We start from the raw sequence: 18,372 nt of genomic DNA, 5'->3' as shown, positions 1-18,372 counted from the left end.
TGACGCAGAATTCTAGTTAGCATTATTACTATAATATATGATCGAGCCTGTAGAAAATCACGAATTAGCAAATGTTGTTAGCAACTGTGACTTCGTACTTGGGTTCCACGATAAAAGATCGCCTTCGTTCGGGTCGCTATTTATTTTCCGTGAAGGAGCAATCACAGAAACGTAGAAGGCAGGTAATTATCATCACCCCATTAAGAGACTGATGTGACGGGGCCGTTGTTTTTGCGCATGTCGTATTTAACCTTGCTCATTAGATTAGATGTGTTTGACAAAGATTGCATTAATTTAGCCTCCTAATTCGCACCAAAATAAGTTGCTGCACCATAGATTTAATTAACTGCAAAGCTGTGAACGTTCGAAGATTGCACGTAACAGCGTAGCTATCGGAGGGTGAACTTAGGCTAAACCTAACTGTAGTAATAATAGTGGGCAGAACCGAGTCGATATAGAAGTTTTTTTTCTGATTTTTAACTTTGCCACGGTGAACAAGAAGGACAGTAGCGCACAATATAGTGACCAGATAAGGGCTCACAAGCTGCTTATCTAGTCTGCTACGGTAATAAGATAGCTTTAGTTTCTAACTATTTGTTTATTTGTCGGCAGTGAATGAATGGTCAACGCCTTGCGCACGGAGAAAACTATGAGATGTGCTATTTGATTTCAACGTTTGAAGGAGTGATAGGAGGATGTCGATACACCGCATCCAATAACGATAGTAGTAATAATCTGCCGTCAAATAGAACATCGTGTGCAGGCTCAGTTACTTAGGTGCTAGCCCTCTCAATCAAATCTAATCCCTATTATACGGACGTATCCATGTTACGTCCGTATTTTGAGCTTGAAACTCGTACGATTATACTGAATCGTATTAGATTTACCATATTTGTGACTTGAATTAGCTCTCCAACCTGTTGACATTTCTAAACTTGTGTTCATATTAGGGTTCCCGATTTCCAGACGTGCTTACAACTCAAATACACTTCCATATGATTAGCATGTAAACAAAGAAATTTATTGGTCCATGGCATTGCTAGGTCTGGGTAAGCAGGTCCTAAAGCAGCCTTCTAGCGCAGCAGCTGTATTCATCTACATAAAACGAAACATTTCATAGGTAACGAGCAAAATTCTGTGTACTGCGTTTGCGGGCTTTGGACATTTTTACTCGTCCAACTGTTTAACGAGGCAAGCAGTAGCGTGTCAGACAATGACCTAATACTTAACAAATGTATTAACATAGCAGCGACCCGTCGCTAAGCGAGTCAGACGCGTCAATCTCGATCCGCCGGATCCTTTCAATTTCACGCTCATTCACTCGATCATTCTTTAGAATAGAATTGTGGAAGCGACAGAACAGATACAAGACAACGGCACACCTCTCAGCGTACTTATCAGTCTATTTGATGGCGGTTAATAGTGACATTTTATGTACGAGATTAGGTCGTCTTTGTTTCTCGCTTTGTTAGTACCGTGTGTACGTACTCTTGCGCGAAGGAGTGGCCTTGTTGACCTTCGGTGTACGTTTCTGGACGTTGGCGGACCTCCTTGTGTCAGCCTAGATGGCTGTCTGTATATATACTTAAGGGCTGATAAAGTCAACGAAAATACAGACAGGCAAACGGAGTAACGTATACGGAGATAAAACAATCTAAAAAGAAAAAGCAAACGAGACAGGGCTAATGACAACTATGATAGTACTGTCATATAGAACAGAGATCCGTAGCGGTGATGAAAACGGTGCCTGCGACGGCGGCGGTGGCCACGCCGCTAACGCATGAGGCCGCAGTGAACCAGAGGTCCCGGAAGTAATCTGATGTTAGGAAGATTTGTTTCTCAAGTATGCACTACTATAGAACAATAATTGGGCACCTACGAATTTGATTCGGATATATTTGTCCACAGTCAGGGATGGTAATGGAAGAGGATGCCATGTCTACATACAATATAAAGTAGACAATTTAGTGGGTAACGGCATGCCATAGCAACATAGAAAGAGAAGGATATACGCTGTTATATTCAGACCTGTCTAGGTATAGCACACATCGTCTTTTGTGGCTATACTAGGTGGAATGATTTTAGCGAAGACTGCTGGTTGTATTTTCGAACGAAATATATCACGTTTGGTGATGAAAATTACTAGAATTTATGTGCTTTGTGGTTAAAGTGGCACAGATTTACGACCGTACGATAAATTATCAGTTGCTTTAACTATTTAATCGACAGTGCTCTCGAATGATGGAGCCTCAGTTTAACGAGAAGATACGGTTGTCTTCACTCGATCGTGTAAGACAAATGTACCTTTTTTTGCAATCACGTTGACATTCGATTAATCGTAATTATTCGTTAATAATTCCATAATAAATATTGAACTATTATGGTATTATTAACAATGAAACCGGTTAGTGGCCGCAGAGAATTAGGCCAAGATGCGATACAACCTACCCTCTTTGTCGAAAAATACTACCTTTTGTCGTAATAGTAGAATAGTGGCAATAATAGAAATAGTTCAAAGCCACTATATTTACCTGTCGCTGTTGTATGGAAACGTATATATAGTAAAAGACAAAGTATTCTTTGTTCCGAGGCGTCAAAAGCCGCGTTACGACTGCCTAGTTCAAGCCAATGTTTATTCTTTCGGACACGGTTTACTGCGTCAACGAATATAGCCACTGTACTAATCTGGCTCCATATGCTGTACGCATATGCGCCACTAGTTGGCACGCTAACTTCTGTTTAAAATTCTGTCGAAATGTCTTCTTCTGTCGTTTCGGTAGGCCGAAATCTGAAGCCGATTCTGAATTTGCATAATTAGTGTTCGTCGTTCTCGTATCATTCCTGTATGATATATAACAACGATATAAGTAAACAGCGGACAAGTTAATGAACCGAGAACCAATCACATCGGTCAAGGGCCGTTTGCGGTCGACAGTCAGCTATAGAGCATGATTGATAGCACCAGCTAGAAACAACAGTAAAAGTTGTCACGGTAGCCGCAGAAGTTACTTGACAAGGATAACTACCATACGCAACGATATCAAAGCATATTTATAGAGGTACAGACACATAGGTACTTATTAACGTGCCTACACAGTTAGCTCGTGAGTCTATCCGACACCAATTTTAAATACTGCACGCTGAATCGTCTTCGTCACAGTATCAATGCTGATCTGTGCCAGCTCTATTGCGTGAGCTGAGCGTCGACGGTCGCTGGGCGATGTTAGAGGCGTCCATTCCTACTTTCCCAAGTTGAAAGTTACTATAACTGTAGCCATCTCTAGCTGCAACTGTCAATACGAGAGAATCTTGTGCTGGTTTCGGTGTTAACGTCGTCGTCGGGGGGTGAACATGGGCCAAGACAGACCTTTCTGGTCGACCTCCCTTCCTCCGCAGCCTGTAACCAAACAAATGTATTTGGCCGCGTTAAACACCATTTGATGGGCGGTTTAGCACGCAGATGAAGCGCACGCTGCACGTGTGCATAGAAGTATATGAATATCTACCTGTATTACGATGACTATAACCGGTCTTGAGCGGCAAATAGCTTTACTTAGTTATGTAATAGAACGCGTACGCACGTGCAGTATCGAATGAACAGTTCTAAGAGCGACTAACCTTGTCCGTCACTAACGGCTGCTTCTGGAGAGATTTAGTGATTTTTCATTAGGAATACCGTAAGCATAGAGAACAGCAAACGTAGTATCACGTACATCTACATTTGCCTTTAAATGTAGCCACAGCTTTACGCTACTTTTTTTTTTAGCTATTTTCAAGCCGTTCTCGGCGCAACATGAGGCCACATCGGGTTTAAAATTGCCGCAGGATTACATCTGTGACAGATGAAAGCAATTTCTCGAACAAGAACTGACCCGCTTCTGATCGCCTACAAAAGTTGATCTCATTCCAATCTAATGTTCTGATCAGGATCAGATCTGACAGGAACGATGGTGCACCAGTAATGTTTAACTGTGTGGCTCCGCAGAATAATAAGTAACCGAACATGCCGGCAATTACTAAGGTCGACAACGTGGACGTTCCTCGATGCAATATTACTGTTAACTTGTAACGTACACTTTAAACAGACTGATGAAATTCGTTTCTTGTCGTCCGCCGTGACTCGATAACCGTTACAACAAATGATCGTCGGATGCAAAGATCTCATTTGAATGGCGGGAATGAATAAAAAAAAGTAGTGGGAGCTCCTTACAACGTTATTTATAGGGCGATCCATAGACGCAATGACTGGTGTCTATTTTGTTGTGACTAGATTACGAGGCATTATCAGTACGATACACCTATTTCTGTGTAATGTTATAGCGGACTATTATTTGGCCGTAGCGACGGCTGTGTTAAATCAAGATTTGGCTGTCATCGCAATACGCACAAATTGAATTAAATTCAATTGATCCGCTTTTACGTAGTATTCCATCGAAGTAACGACAGCAAGACTTCGGACAACTTCTTCACTGTTAGCTAAAGCCGTTGTGGCAGCGCGGACGACAACATTGTTGTCCTCGGAGATGTCGCTGGCGCCACCGTCGGCGTCATGTCGTCAATCTCTGGAATCATGCCATGAGACTCCGCTGTGATTAGTTACCATCCCTATACTTACCGAGTCAATCGGTCCCTAAGCGTTTGCTACTGGCAGGCCAAACGTCTTTTGATTTCAGAAAGACTCTTGCGCGAAACTAGATCATCTGGTTGTTACTAGCAGTTAATAATCGTGCGCTGGGTAGAAACTTTTAAGTGGATTTGACCGCCTGCGAGGAAACACGTTAAGATTGACATTAGTATAAGATTGTTCGATCTGCTTTTATTTTATTAGATACTTTTTGCTGACAAATGTGCGCAACTGGCAGTGCATCTTTATTTCTCGCTGGGTTTGCTAGGAGGCTGCTGAATTATACTAATATTTTGCTATGTTCCCAATACGATAGTAAACTTGTTCCATCAAGGTCCACACGGCACAATGTGCATGAGGAGTTTTTGCCAGCGGAGAGCGTTTTCTTTAGTAGCCATATCTGCATTGATTAATTAACTTTTTGTGGTCCCTTGTTCATATAAGTTCTCGTGCGTCCGGACGAGCCTTCCTGTCCCTTTGAACTTTCAAATGAGCCAGCTTGTACTTCAGTTCTTAAGTGAAGCGAAGTATGCTGCCGGCAGATGCACATCGTTACCATGTTTGTCTGTGATAGATCATATGGGTCACTAGACAACGACGAGATATCCGTTGGCCTACTTACTGAAGAATCTTGACAAGCTGGTGTCCTCCGGCCGCCTCAGCCACACCCTTGCAGTGCTATTATCAGCAAATACCGAAGACGCAGGTCACAGTCGTTGTACTGTTATTGCAGCTTGGCCTAAGCTGCAGGCAAAATGGCCATGTCAATGCGAGACAATTGTAATTGCTGTTTGTAGGACAGAAATGACATGTCGGTTACATGTCAGTAAACACTTTGAGGCAGATTTCAATTCTTGAGCATCTCTAGGTTAGTGCACCTTATGTTGAAATCAGTAAAGGTTTAACATTAGTGGTAGCAATAATTATAATTAGAAATTGTGAACTTGTCATGCCAGACTTGCGGGTTGGGATTTAATAAATTCTAGTGAATGTCAACGACCACTTATCTACGTAAAAGACCAAACATGAATTGCACCCTTCCCTGATACATAACGCATAGACTGTGTAGCAAAATATCGGAAACTTAGTGCGCACTCATCTGGGAATGGCGTGTTTTCTATTATTTACAAATCTATTGCCTAGATAACATTTATCGATTTTTATATTCTATAGTACACGATCATGTGTATTGCGGACCCGCGTCATACCAAATGTTCTCCATATCTCTCAAATACTAAGAACCGTTGCAATAACGGATGGATTTTTCCGATACTTACGCCAGGTACTGCTTAAAATAAGAAGCAATGATCTCCTCGAAGGGCGTCGGTAAGCGAAAAGAAGCGCGTCGAACGTCCGGCAGGCAACGCCTGTCCAACTGGCAAATGCGGAAAGCAGAAGTGGCTATAGTTGTAAACGCTTTCGAAGCCTCCCAAGTGAAGCGTCTGTTGATTTATCCATTTCAGCCAAGTGTTCAGCTGCGCCGGTGCCTGCAAGTAGGTCACAACGCTCATCGACCTAAACAGCCTTAATATCAATTGCTGTAACCGTCGATGCCGTTAATGGTCAAGAGCCTGCAAAAGTATCCGCCATTAGCGACATAGAACTGCTAAATACTGCTTGTCGGCAATTTTTCATCTTTTGTCCTAAATGTCCTTGACTTTTTTCCGTCCGAGTGGAGACCACGGACGTTTTGTGGCGCTATTCTCACCGGAGCGCAGAAACTATTGGGCTATTCATATTCGCAGTTGCACTCTTACATGGGCTAGAAGCGCTTGCACAAGTCGATAGTATTCTTCCAGCGCTATCAGTGCCAGAGCAAAGGAGTATTTCAACATGCGAGCCTAGGTTTCATTTTCTGTGGTAACAGAGCAATAGTTTCAGAACTAGCAAAGAAAAGCGGTAGCTAAAAATATGTTTGACTGATTTTTCGAAATTTTGTTCAACGTTAACGTTCACTGGTTGAAACACATGTTTGGAATACTACAACTACCACATGTGCTCAGAACGAAACTATCCCAGAAGCGATTTAGGATTAGATAAATCTGCACTGATATTCCTTCGAGTAGGCTGTTTACCCCGGGGTAAACTCTCACAGTGAAGCGATAACTTTTCAGTCCTTTTGCCTCATTAGTATATTATTACGGATCGTAATTTGCTGGCTTATTGATACGATCGACAGATGCCTGCCACATCCGTTACATATAACCTAACCGTAGCAATTAACCGTCTTTTCTCTTTGTTCGAAATACCGCATAGCTAACGTGTATATATATATATATATATATATATATATATATATATATATATGTCAGACATTTATTATACATTTTCGAAGTCCAAATGGTCTAGCTGGAGGCACAGAAGTGCCCCTAGGCCACTTATGCATCGCCATGATAGAGATGTTGCTAGATAAGGTTTCGACGCATTCGTATCAACTGTGATTGTGCTACCGTCTCATGCGCTCGGCCTCTTTCTTTTATCGTAAACGGAAGTCGTCTAGCTTCAAGCAGATGTCCATGCAAGAGTTACATGTTTACATGGCAAGTACTGAATGTCTGCACATGTATGTATTAACTCGCTGTTCATAGTAAAGACTCGTGGCCAATCCTGGATCTCAATTTGATAGCGGTTAGTGATAGTAACGCGTGATAGATCTCAGCGGTAGAGTTTTACTGTTACTGCCAGATGTTGGAGAAGAACGGAGTTTGCCTCGCAAGAAATGCATCAATATTATTATTTAAGCTTTTTAAGTAATCACTAAACTGCGACCCTTCATCAAGCTGCATGGATCACAATGCTTATTGAATTTATATGTTTGTCTTGTCGGATAAACGGAGCTAACAGAAGTGCCACTGAGCGCGGCTGACGTTGGATTTATGGGCTGCGCTTCAGGTGCTTTCCAACGTACGTTATGTACGTTCAATTCTGCCGCTAACCGCGCTTAAAAAGAGCGGACTCTTTTTACCACTATGGAACGCTGTCTTTGTGGAGCCCAACAGAGTAAACTCCAAGAAATGGTAAATTTACTGTTATTTTTACTTCTCTTTCACCCATTTTTCGAACTCATCTAGAGCGTTATGCCAGAATCTGCCATTTATTTTATATCGATCGAATTGTTGCTCCTGCTCCTGTTGCTTTTTAATCTCACAGACCTCCACTCTATCCTTTCTCCCAACAACGAAATTTTACTACACACATTACTCAATGAAACAAGCACTACTTTCTAAACCTTTCTTTTTGTGTGGCAGGTAATTGTTTGTATGTTTCAGAATCTTTTTGTTGTTTGTCATTGTAGTACTAATACGTTTGAGCGGCAGTCAATATGGTGCAGCTCCGTAGCAGCGACAGGATTTAGTGAGTTTTGTCTTCTCAGTCCACCATCTTCGTCACGACAACTCTGTCATCCGCATCATTGGCAATAAGTAAACTGGCTAACCGTCGGCTCACTCGTTCGCCTTCTTAAAAATGTTCAGCGTATTTCTTTTTTTCCTTCTTTACAATGCATAGGCCGTTACCACTATCACTTTGATTGCTCAGCCGCTTCCCCATACACCCACGACACATACAGACAGCTGCTGGCATAACTGGGCTCGCTTATGTTAATGTTGTTGTTTTGTATGGCCCGATCAATACGCTTGATTTTATCGGAGGTAACTTCGGCGTTGACCAGGGACGACAAATGAAAAACGCCCTGACGCGCTTTCAAACAACGTACCAGTGCTTCTCCTGCGTATATCATGTGACGTTATTATGACGGTGACAGCGGCGCGTCCTTCATAGACGCCGCTGACAAACCTCTGGATGCAAACAGTAGTAGGGATACATGAGCCGATCATCGGACCTCTGTTATTCAAAATAGGAAGAGGATGTATAGATTGAGCATAAGTAATACGATTGTAGACACCTCTGGCAGGCTTTTCTACGACGGCACTTACTGCTCACTATTGGTGGCCAGCGAGATACAATTACGTGCGGGACATTCGAGTGACTTAAATACCAGAGGCGCTGCTGTCGCTTTTCCTGATGGCAGGGTCCACGATACAGCTGTCCGCGTGGACGATTGCTATCTGCCAGGATGCTCATGGCAGTGTCGGCCTTTTCGAGGCTGGAGCCGTTTGCGACCTGTTATAACTATCGCTGATGTTCTAATTGTGTCGGCTGTTTCGGTCAATGTCACGGTTCCCCTGACAGCTTCTGCGTCGACAATAGACCTGCCACGTACATACATGTATGCGCGCGTTTTCTGGCGGACAGTTGATCTGTTCGTCTGTCCATATGGCAGACCAATAATAACGTCACACAACGACGAATGAACCCCAAGAATCAGTTATGTGAGCTGGCACACGAACGTCGACGCTTTTGCCGCTGCTTGTGCGCCAACCCATTAATTAATAGAAGGGGGTAAACGGCTTCTGGCATACGCATATTTGAGACTATACTTGTTTGCTGGTCCAGCTTCATTCAGCAATGATTCTAATTTGTCCGAATAACAACCTGGCAGTGTCGCCGTTCAACGATGTGTTGTCGCCGTTTGTAAACGTGAATAGATAATAATCAATTGACGATCATTGTACAGTTCAGAAATATTGACGGGCTTGTCTTTTTTCAGCGCTCTTGTGGCGCCTTCCAGCCAGCAATGATATAGTTATAGCTTACATGTTTAAAAGATGCTAATAATAATTTAATGGTACAGAACGTATTTGTCAACAGCTTTTGCTTCGTTGTTCTTTATCGGCTCAAGAAAATTTCATGCAGTCAAATAAGCGCCGTCCACGAAGTTCCCAAGCCTGCAACAGATAATTATACAAGGACAGCTCTTATTGGCAAGTTCCAACTCTTTTTTGTGAAAATCCCTGGAGTTTGACAGCCGGTTCGCACAGCGACTACAGTTGCTTGGTAAGAGGGCTGCTGAAACACAAAATGCACAGTAACAGCTATGGCCGCAGAATGTGGCACCCAACGGCAATAGGCGAAGTGCGAGTTTGTCGAAAGAGGGTTTCGACATCAGCACTATAACAGCGGATCACACGGATGACTGCTATGGACAATCGTAAAATTTCTTCTAGTTATAACGATATAATGACAGCTAATATCTATTTTGACCCAGGTTACAATTAGTTTCGTGTCGACAGAGGCCTTTATAAAGGATCAGGGAGGACTGAAATAGAATGCGAGGAGTATGTGGTGATTTGAACGTGCAAAATTATCCTTGTAAAATGCGTCTTTTTTATTCAGCAGCATCGAGAAATTCGGAAGTTAAAGTACGGTTACGCTGACATTGTGGAATCTAGCCAGACATATAGTAAAACTGGAAATACGGGCCTGTTTATGCTTCTACTGATGCGAACCATTTTAACGGACGCTAATATATACATATATGAAGGTTATAATCTAGGCATTAGATCACTAATGTTTTTGCACTTGCTGGTATGTATTCTTCACTATTTGATAGATTTACTTATTTAAATTCGGCAGATCATTTGATGGTTAAACGTGAGTGGAGAGTCCATATAAATCCGTCGTGCTTGAAAAGGGAACTATGGGAACGTACAGTGCCGTTCCTTTAGAGAAACAATTCTAAATCCCTCTCTAAAACTGTGCGATAGGACTTAAGTCAAGTCCAAACGTTTTAGTTTGTTATTTTGCGTTTTTAGTTCTGTCACGTTCCTGATTTCTGTGTATAATCATAATTCAGTGGTAGATCTATTTTCTTTGAGGCGTGGACAATGTGGAACAGTATAAATTTCCTCTAGCTGATATCGCGCATTAGACGACAAGGTCTAGTGAGGAGTCTACTAATGTTAAGCGGCTTTTTGAGTCTCGCCATTCTTTATTTTAAAGTGTCACACGACACGTCGCTGTTCACCCTTTCAAGAAATGTTTTTCATTTTGACACGTTCTGGTCGTCCAAGTTGCGCAATCAACAGCGAAGAAAACCAACCCAGCCCTTCACAAGTTAGATTCACATATCAAAGTTACAAATAGCATCTCTACACGTGATCTATGTTCTAAATAGCTCCGCACTTTATGGGGTCTGGTTTTCGGACGCGCCACTCGGTCGTGACGGAAAGGCGATTTCGTTGTTCATTTTATGTGTTTTTCTACCTGAACAGCAGTGGTGAGCATGTATATATGTGCGTGTGTGTGTATGTGTGTGTGTGTGTGTGTGACAGATAGATGGGTAACATAACACGAGTTCTTCTATTTGTTATTATTGAAACTCAGAAACCACGTATATATATATATATGGAGCGAAAATTTGTAGGGGATAGTCAGTGGTCATGCGGTCGGAGGCAGTGCTTGCAGGTCACACTTAGACAGTCCGAAAAGAAGACGACGTAAGGCGAAGCAAAGCCACGTGTTGAAATTAAGCTTTTCAACATAATCTACTTGTTATTTCCATTCGCTTTGCTGTCCTTAACCGTCGTGAGTGCCCAGTTGATACATGTCGTAGCCCGCCCGCGGCTGTGGCTCTGAAGAAAGTAAGCGTAGACGTTTCCGATCTATTTCTGAGCCCTCTCCCTCTCTTCTCCCGATCTTTTTGTCCCGCGCTTTTCGAAACCCTTTTTTGATTTAAGCAAAGCTCGTTTTCTTTTGGCTACGCAGTAGCTAACGGATAGGAATAAACGAAAGGCCAAGGGCTTGATTTTTCGTTGCTACTGATATTAACTATCTTGATCCGCCTCTCATCTATTCTTACGACCGTTGCATTGTTACCCATGTTGTCAGCAGCTTCGGTCATAGCTTGTTGTACCCGCTCCAAATATCTAACAAAACGGATGGCGGCTGCTGAAGGGATCGGGGTTTGGGGAGAATCCACAAGTAAAGAAAATCTGTTGCAGAATAAGAAGATGACGACGGGAAGAAACTGTGGCAACGTCATCTCGCGCAAAGAATAACAGCTGCACAGTAGTGGTTAACAGTGTTATCAACTATAGGGAGCAACGGCAACCACATCGTTGCCCATGGTCGGGATCCTGCATTGTTTGCTCCAATAGTTTCTATAGCAGTTAAGAATCTAGGTAGGGCAGGTGGCGACCTGTTTGCTATACTAAGCAAGTAAAATAGCAGTAAAAAAATAATCTTTGTCCGAATGGCGTTATTTAGTGGATTACATGATTGAGGGGTAAAGGGAGATAGTTGACTCCATACCGTAGTCTGGTCCTGTGGCAGATTCGAATGACAACGACTTTTGCCGGCCAGTGCCCAGCGTTCAGTGCCTCTTTTGACTACCTGAGCCGTTCGGTGCTTGTGGGTGCTCAGTTTTCGGCATGCAAACACGACCAGCTGTCTGCCTCAGCGGAAGATAGTAGATGAGGTTACACCAACGCAGGTCAAAGTACTTCAGGAAAGCGGCACACGGCATGGGAAAATGACACTGAACGACATTTATATCTTTTAAAAAGGGAATTCTCGGCTAGAAGCACGTACATATGAAGTATTGCTATTTTTTGTGTGTATGTGTTTATGACAAAAAAACTGGCTGACGTAATTCAGCAATGCGGATTTGTTATAATAATTTATTTTACTGCCAGAACAGGATAATTGGCAGAACTTTAGGCCAAGGAAAAAGCAATCGATGTAAAGTAAGACATGAATTTCACACGGGTAAAATGGTCGACAGTGTTAAGCGTTAGGGGGAAGCCGACAAGGAATTGCGATGGTTGTGATAAAAAAAAAAGTACGAAACCATATCAGAATTTATCCGCTTGCAGAGGGGGATCTGTAGTCCTCGCCAGCCAATTTTAGTTTTTAATCTTGAGTGGACATTTAGAGAGGGATGCCAAACTCTGCGGGGCAGCCGTGCATAGAAGAAAAGCAGCAAACATTAAGTGTACGGACAGTGAAACGATTTGAAAATTATTATTTACAGCTTCTCAAGTACAAATCCACAGTTTCGCTTAGAAAAGGACACTTCTACTTGATATTTAATGCCCCAGTTAGACAACACCACTATTGGTAACGATGTTTTCCAAATGACTGTGATCATTAGCCAGATGTATAATACCAGCCGCCGGGAATCTAGGTTCAACACAAAGCAAGTTGACTTTGAAATTATAACTCAAGGCGGACACTCTGTTTTAGAAAAAAACTTTTCTCGTGCATCAATACTATTTCCATGTATTGTACCGTTAAGTATGATTCTGACGGCTAACTGCTATTACGTAGTGAATACATATAATATACTGTATTAATAATCCATGTAGCAAGCCGTTAAATGCTAGTAAAGCCAGTGTTACACCTTCACATCGGTTAAATCCAAGTAAATGTTCCTCAAACGCAGGAATCATACTGGCCTTAGTCCACTGACATTTAGCACGGGTCACACTCCCGTAGATATCTTGCATGTTGAGCATTCAGACGGCAAACTAACAACGGATATGTTATTCAGCGACATTGTCTTCGTATCATGGCAATATAACCCCGTCTATGACCGCAGAAATCACCACATTCAGATGCCACCACTGGTGATAATTGCCATCGTGCATTTTGCCGTGCGATGTTTACACTAGTCATAGCAGAATCCCAAAAGCTCTACATATCCGACAGTTTCTATCATCGCGGATTCGTTTCGGCCACCAAAAAGTGCCGCTCCTTCGGTCGCTGCTTCGGAAATCAGCCTCGCCACGTGGCTCGATACCAATAGTTATCCACTATATTCCGTACGCTTGCTTTGTTTCCCGTTTTTGCCTTTATCGCAATCATCGTTTATATCACCTTGTCGCGTAGCTCGCCGTGTTCATCGTTTGTCTGCATTTCTCGTATGGCGAAGCTAGTGCGCCTGACGAAGGCACATTTTGAACGCAAAAACATTATATATACGTACATATATAGCGCGAGCTGTGAGTCCCTTTTTGGCCACTCGAGTAACGAACTGTTCGTTGTTAACGAAGAATGACAGGACAGCGCGCACGAACGAAAAAGCAAAACGCTTGCTCTTTATTCTCGCTTGAGCCTGCATGTATCAATGTGAGTCGAAGTTGGGGGTCATCGATTCGTTAAGGTGAGGCCATCTTGACGTGCTTGGTTCCATCACTTTTTCCTATAGTGTACGGAACTAACATGAAGCAAATGACGATTTGTTCTAAACAATGGAGGTAAAGTAGAGCAATTGGACGGCAATTATGTTAAGCGCTCTTTTTAGTCGATACGCTCAAGGTCTGTTTTTATCTTAATTAGAAAAGGTTTCCCACGTCAATTAAATTTTTTGCCAGAGCAATACCACCGGAGAGGTTTTATGTTTAAATGTTTCTGCATAGGCCAGATACGAAACAAGTCAACCGTTTTCCAGAAGTGATACCCGCATCCGGCGTACTCTTTTTCAGTGGCTCCCATATCGCATGACGGTGACAAGCGGCACACCGCATCACTAAGCGGGTGGCCATACCTGCTAACCTTAATTATATAAGCACTATGCGTTTTTTAGAGCGACGCTTGTAGTTTCTACTCTGCGCTGACGCTTTCAACGGCGATTTAACAACAACTGCACAGAAATGGCCAAAAAATACCTAGAAAACAATTCGAAAATATAAATAGCATCATAACATGGATCACCGGGGTAACGCGTGTGCGTGATCGTTTGAGAATGACTGAACCTTAACTGTATGCGCAACCAAAGTGTCATTGCTTTATTTACTTCCTTTGTTAGCGTTAAGGAACACCAAATAAAGGATAGCCACGCACATACACTGCATCGTAGTACAGGCCTTTTTTACATGGGTGCTAGTCACGCCGATTAGACGAAGTACGTCGGACTATGAGAATCTCCATCTACTAGAAATACTATAGAGGGCAAACACCACACTACTACGATGGATATCATGCAAATTAGCTGGCATAAACGACGACGCCAAACGCATTATTATTACGCCGTCATTACAATCATCACTTACGTCAACGCGACCTTGGGGCATAATATCACTGTTAAAAACGTCAGGAGGCATTGTGGAAAGTTGGCGTTACTGTTAAGTGGCAATGAATAGCGAGGACCTGATACGTTCTACAATACGGCTCATGAAGTGCGCAACTTTGGAGTTTAATAATGATTATATATACAGATATATATGTAAGTGATGCTGGTCTCTAGCTCGGTTCGATTTGCTTCCGTCGTTCATTTGCAGAAGCAATAGCAACTGGGCGATTACCTCTCTGGAGATCGGCAAAATCATTACTCGAATGGACCGATTGATACCCGCGCTGCGGCTCTATCAATGCATGGGAGCTATGAAATTGACTAGTTAACTCTTTAAGTTACTTTTGTGAAGCTGCTGGCAAAATTATTGCTTGACCTTTAATACCTACAGATTGATTTTCGGGATTGTTCTGACTAGAACCAACACTGTCCATCCTGAAGACCAACTAGTTTGGAGAACTGTTAATATTATATTGTTTGTAGCTCATAAGAAAGAAGAATGTTTGTGATAAACATTTTTATTTAACAAATCAGTCTTCGGTTTCATGGTTAACAGATTTTCAGCTGATACGAATCGATTAAACCATTATTTCTATGGTCTAATTCTATCGTCCACAATTCGAAAAAGGATTGATATCTACGTTTCGTTATTATTCTTAGGTTAGTCTTACGAAAAGAAGGCCACAAATCATTTCTACTAGCAGTAGAGCAATGGCGCGTCACTAGTTTACTGTCACGTAACATAGCCAATGGATTCTTATAGACCCCAAGATATTGCCATTTATGGCTCGATTGATTCATGCGTTTCTCATGATTGGCTGATCAATTCGTTTTGAGTAATGGCAAGTAGTGCGACGAGTTAAAGGCTGTTAGAAACAAAAATACAATCAGAAAAACAATAACTTACTTGCGTTCCCCGCCAGGTCTTGTCTTCCCACAAATATATGCGTCACTTTCACCTTGTCAGCATCTCCCAAGTTATGGCTGCTCGGAGACGGGCTGTCGAGCTAACCGGTGACAATCCACAGAAATGGCACGCTATGAGCGTGCAGTCGTACGCATTGGACCGGCTGAAATCAATGACACTATGGGAAAATATCACTCACAGGGTATTCGAACAACAGTGTAGTAGTAGGTAGATAGATGTACATATATATTACGTTCAGATTTGATCCTGGCAAACATTGAATCGATGCTAAAATGTTTACTACCGTTTACATTTATTAGTCATTTACGCTTCGATTCGGTCAGTGGCGACTGGTCACCATTTTGTCTGACCTATTTTGACGTCAGTGACGAAACAGTCATAGCTCTTAATAATAACATCATTATTACTGGGTTATGTGTTTTCATCTTTTTAACATTATCGAGGTATGCTAGTAATCATGTAAATAGTAATTGGGTTTCACAGAACGATATCGACAAGTAGCTCATATGGTACTGCTATAGAGCAGTAACAGCATTCGGATCCATACCATGTCCGACGGGGGCTCAGTACGTGCTTCGACAATCCGCTTGCAAAACATATTCCGCATAAGGCTTCCCACCGTTATCCAGATGATTCTGATACAGGCAATCGTGTAATATATACATTCATACGAACGGTAACCTCATTGGTTAGGTACTAGAATCTCATCTAATTACTGGACTGCATCAGTAATTAGTTAGCACGTGGCTGAGCGAGAAAATATATTAGATCGCTTCTATGGTTAGGGCATACTTCCTCCGGTCTGATAACTTCTATAGTAGAATACTTTTCTAAAAATTAGCTACGGCAGCTTGTTGGTTTGACATTAACATTGTCTGCCCCGTTGGATTGATGTTGCAACACGTTTGATAACGCCCCCTAATTTGATTGCATCTAATAAACGTACGCAGATGTTTTTAAACGGTGGTCTGTTCGTAGAACAAATTTGGCTATATAATGATGCAGTCATGAACAAGACTGTCGTCTATGTACAAGATTACATGAAAGCCTTCATCTGTATGATAACGACGTCACTTTTCGATGACTCATTCGCGTGTCGCTGACTAGTACAGACTATTTTCTACTTTATTCTACTCTATAGTAACGACCGAACCGAAAAAGCTCAGAAATTAGCGCCCCCAAAAGATAATACGTTTCTCAGGATTGTTTCCAGCTGTAGTGTAGACAAACGCACAATTAAACGTTATAAACCACTTCTTCTGGCTATGATTACTCTATCATCGACCTCTGATAGAAGCGTGACAATTAATCGGTATCATTACGGCATATAAATGAAAGCCTCTAGAAGTTTTGAGGGTCGATGTATGCAGCGTGTAACACCTAGACTAGGACTAATTTTGGCAGGCTGTTTATCGTAACTGGCCTACGTTCGTCCGCCATTCTTGGCATTAGCAAAGAATCTGTTTCTTTCTAGAACTTCCTAGAAAATGTGTCATGCAATTTAAGCGAAGTTATTCAATATCTCGATGAGCCAAAATTGGTGTTCTTTGTTCAGAATTAACAATTTTTTTTTATTACATATTTGTCACCTTTATGCGGTTTTGAAGAAAATATTCTATCGGTTTCAGTTTGAAGGGCTTAGAAATCTATTAAAATGGCTCAGACAGCCATTTTTGATACGCAAATTAACAGCCGTCTTGGAGAGGAAAGTATGAGTCGTTGCTTGGGTCTTCCAAATAAGCCTCACCATTTAGTGGTTTTGGAGTTTTGTTTCGTTCTGAATTCTTATATTTGCCAAACTTATAGAATACTATCGGCGTAAGATTTAACCGCTTTTTGGACTGAGTTTGAATTAAGTGACACTTTAACTAGTTAACAATATCGCTTGACGCGTAGTTACTACCGGCATGCCATTTGCGGATTCGAGCAAAGAAATAGTATTTTGAAACTAATTAGTGATTCTATATATATATATACACAAGTACTTACACAGATTTGTGGGCGGTATGACAAGTTGTCAACTTTGCACTTTTGCTATCGCGACGATGCTGCCACCACTATGCTAGCAGATGTGGCTTGAAGAAATCAAGAGAAGATACTATAATTATTGTATAATCAACAGTTTTTTCTTATTTTAATCAGATATGTATGCTTGTTTTAGGAAGTCGTCCTGTTTTTCCAGTTGTTTCTAGATTTGTTGAAAACGTTGTTTTCTTAGCCGAATGACCAGGTCATCTCAATACTATCACGCATCGAATGAATATGATGAACACCGCGTGTCGTGGTGTTCATTCCTATGCTCCTATACTCATTCATTGTGCTACGGACGGTAGCAACAATTATATTCACAACGAAAACCGAGTTGGTCCGATGTCTCATTAGCGAACTAATGCATAGAACCGTTTGTCGCTATCGTTTGATAGAACCATATAAATAAATGCAAACAATGAGTCTTACGTCCGGTACTACCTTCGCTAGGTGTCAGACGATAGACGTTTACCAGCACGAAGCGAACTGTGTCTACGGCCGATTTCGAATCTAGACCACATCCACCTCATCATCGGTGCCTAAGTTTTGGTAATGGACAAACTGTGCCATAACGGGTATAGGACCAGTAGCCGTTTGGCAGCGCCACAAAAAAGTCAATCTGACACAATCACTAATAATTATAGTACGGGTTGGCAACAACCAGAACGATCGGTACGTCCGCGACCGCCTTCATCTCTTTCAAACGTCAACAGCTTTTTGCTGCTTTTAGCATAGTAGGGTTACGGCAGGCGTTATAACATGATCCGATTTTGTCCTGGACGATGCCACGTTCAAAATTCTCGACTCGTTTCATACTCGTCATTTGCATGATTCGCCTCTCCGTTACTGCTGTCATAAATAAACAATTTGACTATATAT

The 18,372-nt window shown here is 42.0% G+C and overlaps 1 long non-coding RNA gene across 1 annotated transcript; it reads right to left on the bottom strand.

Moving 5' to 3' along the window:
• Window positions 1-636: 636 nt before the first annotated feature.
• LOC111272972 (uncharacterized) lies at window positions 637-15,616 on the bottom strand. The gene is made up of 5 exons (XR_002687808.2): window positions 15,445-15,616; window positions 5,902-6,195; window positions 5,247-5,411; window positions 4,616-4,763; window positions 637-3,397 (listed from the first exon to the last, which is right to left on the bottom strand). It is a non-coding gene; the product is annotated as an uncharacterized LOC111272972 (long non-coding RNA).
• Window positions 15,617-18,372: the final 2,756 nt, after the last annotated feature.

The sequence above is a fragment of the Varroa jacobsoni genome, unplaced genomic scaffold (genome assembly GCF_002532875.2).
Source record: "Varroa jacobsoni isolate VJ856 unplaced genomic scaffold, vjacob_1.0 contig04100, whole genome shotgun sequence".
NCBI classification, from domain to species: Eukaryota; Metazoa; Arthropoda; class Arachnida; order Mesostigmata; family Varroidae; genus Varroa; species Varroa jacobsoni.
The sequence above is the reverse complement of the archived record's forward strand: the minus strand, read 5'-3'. Positions and strand labels throughout refer to the sequence as shown.